Here is an 8,616-nt window from a genome sequence, read left to right on the forward strand (position 1 = left end):
ATGAACAGGTATGTAGGGCAAGTTTTAGTAGGGTCTCAAGTTCCTGCCTCAGGGTCCAGACTTTTACATGGGGATTCATATATAGGCGCGATGGATTAAACCATTGGCCACATGACCGAACTCAGTCTCCAGTCCCTTTCCTCTCCCAGCGTCAGAGTTGTGGCTGAAAGTTCCAACCTTCTGTGCCCATGCTTGGTCTTTCTAGTGTGGCCAGCCCTTCCCTCAAAGCTATAGAAGGGCTCATTGTGAGTCATTTCATTAGTACAAACTCAGGCATGTTGTCAAGGGGCTTGTTATAAGTAACAAGAGTTACTCCTATTATTCAAAAAATTCCCAGAGTTTTTGGAGCTCTGTGCCAGGAAGGACAGATGCCGGCTATGTTCCTTCTCCTATCTCAGGAAGAGATACACGTGATACGCTCTCGTGGGCTGGTGTGGGTTGACTCCAGCACACCACTGTTCCTAGCCTCTGGATTCTTCTGCAGAGACTTGAAAAATCCTAATATCTGGGTCTCAGCCTCAGAGATTCTGCTTTAATTAGTGTGGGGACCAACCTGGCCCTGAAGCCTTAGAAGCTCCTGGAATTTCCTCATGTGCAGCAAAGCTTGATTCCTACGGACCCTCCTTCTCCTTCCTTAAAGCCTCCCCCAACAGTCTCCAGGATATAAACCCAAAGGGGCTGGAAGTGGGATTAACCCTTTTTGGTTTTCTGAGCGATAAGGCAGAGTTGCAAGGGATGCCCTGGCACAATTTAGGGCCAGCCGTCCTGCTCCTGCCTGGGATCTAGGAAGCCTGGCATTGCTTTGTGCCCCTAAGAACCTTTCCGTGGCATGGACACCCTGGCTTGAAGCTCAAACGGTCTTCTTCATCATCAATCATCATCATCATCATCATCATCGTCACAAGGCTGAGCATGTTCAAACCTGCTGGAGACAAACCTGAACAAGTCCCAAGAGAGAAATGGGTCCTTAACCCAAAGCCTTCGTGCAGATCCTACTAACTGAGTTAGTGAGTTTCCTTTCGGGGCATGTAACTAAATGATTACCATAAACTGTAAGACGCGTTATAGCCTACATCATTCTTTTAGTTAGGTATTTCCATGAGTTCCTTCTTCCAATTCCTTCAGCTCTTTGTCTACACGTCACCTAATCAGTAAGGCCTCCCCTGACCCTCATTTTCGCCAACACAATTGGTTATCATGGGAAGTATTTCACACATGCTTCCCCAGCGACTGCCTACATCTCTGTGCCAGGAAGAAAGCCCGGGGAGAGCCATCCACCAGGAAGCGGGGCTTTCTGGGAAGAAGCAAGGATCTGATTGAGATCCTTCAGGATCCAAGTTTGTCATTTTAAGTCAACGCGCCCCTCCCAGGGGCTTAAAGCCATTGCAAACGTGTGCCGGGTTCTAGCAGAGTGTAGTCTCGGAGGGCAGCATGTGGTTCTTAGGATATGCTGTCGAGGGAAGAATTCCTCAGGCCCCATTTGTGTTCCCTTGCGATCATCCTCCGGGAAGGGAGAACAGGAGTGTGAAATTGTTTAACAGACGGAGCTGGAAGTTCAGAGCTCTCCGTCCTCATTAGGAATCCAAAAAACTAGAAATGCTTACAGATAAAGCTTACGTGTTTCTCGGAGATGGCAATCTGTCATCTTCCACTACCCAGTGGTGACTCTGAAACTCCTACTACTGATCTGTCATTACCTTTCATTCATGTCTCCGCTCGTGAAGGGCTATGTGTGTCCAGCCACGACTTGATGAGGGTAGACCTGTAAGGAGTTGCCCTCCGCCAGGCACTGGTGAGCTGGACATTAGACAAGTAAGTACTGAAATTGTTTGATTCAATTTTACTGATCTCACAAAAGCAGAGTTTGGGGTTTCGTAGGATTACAATTTAAAGCACATCATCTAACCTTGAGGTCAGAGACGTTTTGTTGAAAAGTGACATCATAAGTTGAAGTTTGAAGGATGAGGAGAAGTTGTGTTGAGTTTCTAAAAAATAATTGAACTTGATTCTCTAGCCGATGGGCATCTTGTCCCTGAAGGTACAGAATCGAAATTGTCCTTCTGCAGAAGGGATTAATAACCTATTTTCGTGTGTGTGTGTGTGTGTGTGTGTGTGTGTGTGTGTATTTAATTCTGCTGAACCAGAAGAGAAGAACTGGGTGGAATAATATCTACTTGCTGAACAGAGGTATAGTGACACTTGCTATCCAACCCCAGCTAAAGAGTTCCTGTATTTTTAACTAAAGGTGGTATTAGAAGTGTAATTGGCAATGTTGTTTTCCTTTTCATTGTTAAGTGCATTCATTAACTCTAATTGATATTTCAGGGCTTGTATCTTGGTTGATAAAAGCTTAGGATAAAGTATGATTCTCCTATTTTTAGGTTTTGGAAAAAACACAGCTCTTCGGAAAAAGCGGTGTGCAACATGACAAAGGACCAGCCTGTTCCCCCTCGCTACCCCCAGGCATGCGGTGAAGGGCACTAAATGACCTTGGAAGCTCCATAATTCAATAGAGTTTCACGTGAATAAGGCATTATTTGATCTGAAAGCTACAGGGATCAGGCCAAGAAAAGCTTGCTTCGAAAGCCGGAGGAGAGAACCACAGGGGGAAATGTACGAGAACGTTGAGGATGCTTTCGCTGCACCGGCCAACGCGTGACTTTGTCTATTACAAATCTGATTTTAATGTGGTCCATGAATTCTGCACTGGAAAAAAAAAAAAGAAAGGAAAAGAAAAGGGGAAAACATTCAGGTTGCCAAGGCCAGTCTATGAGGACTCAGAGCCACGGATGAACAAAAGTCCGGATCAGCTACTTAATCTAAGTAAGGGTGACCCACAACAGGTGGGGTTTAATTTGGACAGTTTCCCCTGTAATTCTATTGTGGTCACCAGGGCGTGGAGAAGAGCAAAGAAAAACAGAGGCAAGTACATCACGGGCAAAACTGAAGGGAATGAGTCCGTGAGAGGGGCTCCGGAGTGATGGAGTGGTCTTCTGTAAAAGCTCTCAGAAGGGAGGGGGACCCATTTCAATAGCTGGCAGAAAGCCAGGGACAACTGTAGCTACGGGATGAGAGCAGAGAGAAATCCCGGGCCCCCGGGGGAGGCGTCTGTAGAATCCCCACCAAAAGAATCCACTCCCTGCCATCATTCCAGAGGTAGGAACCTCCTGAGGCCACCTGTGCCCACTTCACTGGTGAAATTCCAAGTCACCCTAAATTATTTCAGACTAGTGGGTGTTCACCCCGTACGTGCATCTTGCCATATCAAACTCTCCTGACGATTCAGGCGGTGAATTTTGCAGCTTTGATGCAAAAACAGTGGGAGAAAGAGGTAAATACAGTTAACATTTATATGGCATGTACCGTGTGCCAGGCCTGGTTCCAAGGGCCTTACATTAGTTTCCTTCCTACCACCTTCCAACATTAAGAGGGAAAGACTGTGTCCTCTTGTTTTACCGTTGGCAGGACTGACGCGTGAGGAGGCTACGTCATTTCCTCAAGGTCACACGGCCTAATGGATGTGAATGTGGCCCATTTGGCACCAGAGTCCAACTCTTAAGCACTATACTGTACTACCCCCTTTCGATACAACAGAGCCCGTCCATATTGCCGTATTGGTAACGTGTTCACGAGACTAGTAATGGACAGGTCTCTGCAAGCAGTGACCCAAGAGAAAGAATTGGAGCTTGCTGGAAACTTTAACCCATCACATTAACAGAGAGAATAGACATAGACTCATGTATGTGTTTATGCCTTGCAGGTCTGTATAGAATTGGGTTGATACCTCAAAACCAATGGTGAAAACTGCGTGAATTCTGAACATTCTAGAATATTCTAGAATATTCTGCGTGAATTCTGAACATTCTAGAATATTCTAATTCTGGTACATTATGTGTTATCTTCCAGGTGAGGGGAAAAAATCAAAACCTTTAGGATGACAAATTCCTTTATGACCTTGCTCTTGTACTTCTCATTGGCCTTACTTCTATCGACAACTCTCCTCTCCTACACAGTAGCCCTCTGAAAGGCAGTTCCGTGAGGGGGACCATGCTTCTTGATGGGAGCATGCTTCTGGAGTTTGCTTCTCAATGCCTTCCCGAAAAGCCCCCCTTCCCCTTCTCTCACTTACCCGACTAATTCATTTTCACCTCCTACAGCTCAGAAGTGACTTCCTTCAGGAAGCCTCCCGGCCCTCCCCCGTCAAGGCCGAGGTGAAAGTCTGTCGTGGGTTGTGTCTCTTGTCATCTTCGGCCCTTCGTTCAGCGAACTTCCCATGTGTATTGCCGATGGGGGTTTGTCTGTCACACTAGTAGACTGGTGGCCCTTAATGGCAGCTGTGGGAGAAAGACCTGGTTTATGGCGGGTGTTCAACAAATATTTGCTGAGCAAATGCGCCAGTTTATGTAGAGAAGATAAAATTCACGTGGTCTGTACTCAGAAGCCAACTGATGATGTTATCTGGGGTGACAAGTAAGTATTTCTACTTTCCCTTTCCTTTCTGTTTTCCCCCTGTTCTTCCACCCTTCCTTCTTTCCTCCCCCACACTCCTTCCATCCCTTCTCTCTGTTTTTTTGTTACATCTGCTTGCTTTTTGGCAACGAGCGTTTATTTTGCAATGTGTGCTTATTGCTTGCGTAACTAAATCAAGCAACCAAAGTCCTCCTGTTGTAGAGAGAAAACAAGAGGCGACTGAAGAAGAAAAAAAGATGAACCCCGCAATATCCTAAGACTGAGCCGCTAATATTGACACGGTTCTCTTCGGATGGTTGAGGTTTCCGACCAGGACTGCTGAGTTGGTTGGGCGGAGAAGGAGAGGTGAATCCTCAGCCATACCTCAGTTTTCAGTTCGTATGATGTTTTGGCTGGAATTCTGGGTCCATTACCAAGAGACCAGGACACACACGCCTCTCCTTTGGGAACCAAGAGGTAAGAGCAGCAACAACCAGCTACAGCCAGAAACTCTATTGGGGAAAAGAGAAAGCAGAAAGATTAATGTTGGGAGCTCTTCCTATGTGTTCCATGCCAGTAGGCAATTTCTCACCTTCTCTGATGTATCCTCTTGACTTTTCTGGAGGTAGAATTGCCTTAAATCTTTACTTGTGAAGGAAATCAGAGGCAAAGGAATTAGGAGACTAATCTGCATGAAGTCAGATAGCTAGCCAGGGAGAAGTTGAGTTGGGCACAAAGTAACCACCCTCTAGAAACTCAGATGGACCGCGTTTTAAAAGCCAAGCAATGCCCCCCCTCCCCCATAGGGGAGTCCCTGTCCTAATACTAACACAGGAAATGACTAGGATGTTGAGCTATCTCCCTTTAACTTTATTTTATATGTGAGGTACAAAAAAAAAGACAGAATCTATCAGGAAAAATGAATTCAGCTCCTCTGGTTGCCGCGGAGACAAACTACTTACCGACCACCTCCGAACCTTTTTCGTGGGGAACAACCACAATTGAGATTTCTAACTTCCAAGAATTGTATTCAAGGAGGATTGGCTTCCATTCGTTCACAGTCTGGATTTGAAAACCAAAATTGAGGGGGGCCTCCTGTACTCATTTCCTGGTGTTGAAAATCTGAGTAGCAAAAACTATTTAAATCTTAGAGCTTTGTTTCAAGATCCTGAATGGAGGCAAGTTTCTGTTTCCTGAGAGGTGTGTACATTGTGTGTGTGTGTGTGTGTGAGAGAGAGAGAGAGAGAGAGAGAGAGAGAAAGGGAGAGAGAGAGAGAGAGAGAGAGAGAGAGACAGGGCAAGACAGAGGGCTCTCTAGAAGCTATTTGAAATGCCATTCTATAGAATTAAACATAAAACATGAGAGTAAAAATTAGTTTGTCTCCAAAAGCATTCTTTAAATAAGAATGAATTCGAACCAGAAGAAAAGCAGCATTGTCCTCCCTGGAAATACCATCTGCAACACTTGTGAAACGTTGGTTAAATGTGGAGACACAGCTAGTGAAAATGTCCGTATGTTTACAGACTCAGGGCTGCTACCTAGGCAGGGAAACACGGGGGAGCTGGGTGCTCACCTGGACTCCTGCTCTGGGAATGGAGGCTTCATATGAGAGTGGGTTTAGGGTAGCTGCCGTGTGTGGGTTCAAACAAAATCCAGAGAATAGGGCCTGGCGTGAAGTGACACTGGAATCAGAGAGGCGGTCTTAAGGCAGCATTAATTGCAGGTGGAGACGGGACGAAAGTAGGCGTTGGTGGAGGGGCCAGCTACTGGAGATGGGAGCCAGGGAAGGCATCAGTGTGGGGGTAGAGGATGGAGTTGTGGAGTTTCTCTGTTGTGGTGGCAGGTAAGCCCCGAGTCTGTGCCGGGCTACCGAAGCATTAGCCCGTGGTGGACACTTGTTGAGGTCAGCGGGGGAACTGGAGAACACCAGCCCCTTCCTTTCATAGAAGAGGACGCCGCGCGTCGGAGGGCAGACAAGTCGTGTGAGGACACCCAGGAAGTGAGAGCTGAAACCACAGCTCCAGTGGCTTGCGGTCTTCTTGGCTGTTTTGATAAACACAGCCACTGACTGGTACATTGCTTTCAACCAACCTTCATGGCTGCCCGTTATTTTTTTATTTCATTATCTGTGTTCAGTCAATTGATGATAGAAAGAAGCGGGGGATTTCAGCAGACCGTAAACTTCCCTGAAATCATTACCTGTACACTGAATACTATTTAATGGCTATTGGGATATAATCAGTGAACTGAGGTTAGTATCGGGTGCTGATTATGAACAATAAACATGATGATAACTTAGTTAATATACAGTCTATATATTGTGGATTTTCAAACTTTTTGATAAACTAAGAAAGGGAATGGGGAGAAAACATTTCAAGTTGGAAAATAAATCGAAGTGCAAAAGTGACAGTGAGACGTGGTTTTTGGAAGGTAGAGGCTTACAGGCTTATCCATGCCAGGCACGTTAAAGCACTTCTCCATGGTAGTCATATAGCAGTGAAAAAGTTGCCTATGGATGAGTAAAAAAAAAAAAAAAATGGGGGACGGGAAAAGACAGGATGATGGAATCAGAATGGAATGGAATTTGATGGAATCCATTAAAAACTCGGGAGAGACTTTCTCATGAACATGACTGAAGATCAGTGTTTTTCTCCTGGAAGAGCAAACAAGAAAAATTAGAATTTTTTAAGTCCTGCAAATTCAATTGTCCATGGAATTTAGAAGTCAGGTCGCCTTTAGGTTTCAAAATTCTTCGAGGACTTCCAAAAGCCCAGAATTAGGCAGAGGCAGATGGGAGGAAATGAAAATCAGAAGCTCAGGGGTGGTGAGTGGAACCCAAAGAAGCAAATCTGAGGAAGAACCACCCAAAATACTGTTACTGGTAGTTAGGGCAAGAGCTGTGTCTCTTGTTTGCAAAAATGGGTGTATTGTACCGGTTTATATAAGGGCAGTTGGTGGCAGAAAGCATGATGAGTTCAGTCTGGTTCAGATGTGCAGAGGAGGGATGGAAATTCAAATTCACATGGAAAGACACGATTCAATGAAAGCAGTCAGTGTTGACGTTGTGAAGAAGCAAGCCCTCTGTTGTGAAGTCTGGAAAATGATCCTGTTCCATTTCTACTTCTAGGAATATTATGCTGATAGCTGGGTCACAAAAAGCCCACTTTTTTATATTTAATTTTTTTTAACATTTATTCATTTTTGAGAGCGAGAGACAGAGCATGAGTGGGGGAGGGGCAGAGAGCGTGGGAGACACAGAATCAGAAGCAGACAAAAAGCCCACTTTTTCATAGTCAGTAAGAAAAAAGTATTGTAAATAAAAGAATGGAAAAGATCTTCACAGCTTTCCAACTGACATTGAATTTTCGTCATAATAATGGTGCTACTGAACAAAGGTAAATAATACTGTGATTTTAAACAGCTTAATGAAGCAATTGCTTTTAAGAAGGAAGAACACAAAGTAGAAACTCAAGAGCTAGGGGAGACTATAGCAAAACAACTGTGGGTCGTAAAACATGGACACAGCTCAGAAAAGGAAGGGAAGAGGAACAAAAGCATTCTAGAAATGAAAAGGACATCTGAAGATCACAAGAGAGAAGATAGAAAAGGTCCTAAGGAACCCAAAGAAATACCTGAAGAGATTCCTAAGGAGCTGGGAAAAATGGAATAAAATAAAATAAAATGGTAACAAGTATTTTTAAAGCATTAGAGAGAAGATGACAGACACAGATGATAAGAGAAGCAGAGCTAAAAAAGAGGAATTGGATAGAAAAGATATGCAAAGATAGAATTTAAGGAAAATGAAAGGTAGAAGTCTGTATACTGAGTGGGCATAATGTGAGCCAGAAAATATGGACTGAAAACAGCTGGCATGAAAGTATAATCTAGTACACCTATCGAACTTTAGAAATGGTTTGTAAAGAAGAAAACTTTGGGTACCCAGGTAAAATATGGTCACTAAAAAGGGACGAGAAGTGGTTCTGACTTCAGATATCAGAATACTGATTGTCCATGGAGACACAGAAGACTCAGGAGACACAGAAGAAAAAAAATTGTGAGCCAAGGGTTCACACCAGGCCAAGCCCTTCTTCTCCTATAAAGAATACAGGCCACCCGTTGTGAACATGCCAAAACTCAGATCAGTGTGCTTCCATACCCCTGTGTTG

At 44.5% G+C, this 8,616-nt stretch overlaps 1 long non-coding RNA gene across 1 annotated transcript; it reads left to right on the forward strand.

The window, feature by feature from the left end:
* Positions 1-2,108: 2,108 nt before the first annotated feature.
* On the forward strand, positions 2,109-6,710 carry LOC121014849 (uncharacterized). The gene is made up of 3 exons (XR_005783462.1): positions 2,109-2,823; positions 4,158-4,470; positions 4,672-6,710. It is a non-coding gene; the product is annotated as an uncharacterized LOC121014849 (long non-coding RNA).
* Positions 6,711-8,616: the final 1,906 nt, after the last annotated feature.

This window comes from Herpailurus yagouaroundi, unplaced genomic scaffold (genome assembly GCF_014898765.1).
Source record: "Herpailurus yagouaroundi ecotype Mexico unplaced genomic scaffold, PumYag 203, whole genome shotgun sequence".
Classification (NCBI taxonomy): domain Eukaryota; kingdom Metazoa; phylum Chordata; class Mammalia; order Carnivora; family Felidae; genus Herpailurus; species Herpailurus yagouaroundi.